This window comes from Populus euphratica, unplaced genomic scaffold (assembly GCF_000495115.2).
Source record: "Populus euphratica unplaced genomic scaffold, PopEup_1.0 scaffold1878.1, whole genome shotgun sequence".
NCBI lineage: Eukaryota > Viridiplantae > Streptophyta > Magnoliopsida > Malpighiales > Salicaceae > Populus > Populus euphratica.
In genome coordinates this window covers 13,745-14,021 of record NW_011501720.1, presented here as the reverse complement: position 1 = coordinate 14,021, position 277 = coordinate 13,745, and positions in this window count along the sequence as shown.

Sequence of the window (277 nt, the reverse complement as noted above, 5' to 3'; positions counted from 1 at the left end):
ACATCATTAATAACGTCAAAATTAGAACCACTTGAAAACATGAAAGTTATAGAAAATTGGCTCAGCTTTCTAAGGTAAAAAATTTAGGTCATTTGGACTTCTAGAACTCCATATATGAGCCAAACACTAAATAGTGCTCGGGCTGGATTACAGATTCAAAATTCTTTGTTGTTGCTATAATTTGGATTTAAAAATGACATTTTTCAATCTTTGGCTCCATATGAAAGTTGTAAGCCTATGTCTTACCTTTCCATCCATATAAAGTAGACCTAAATCT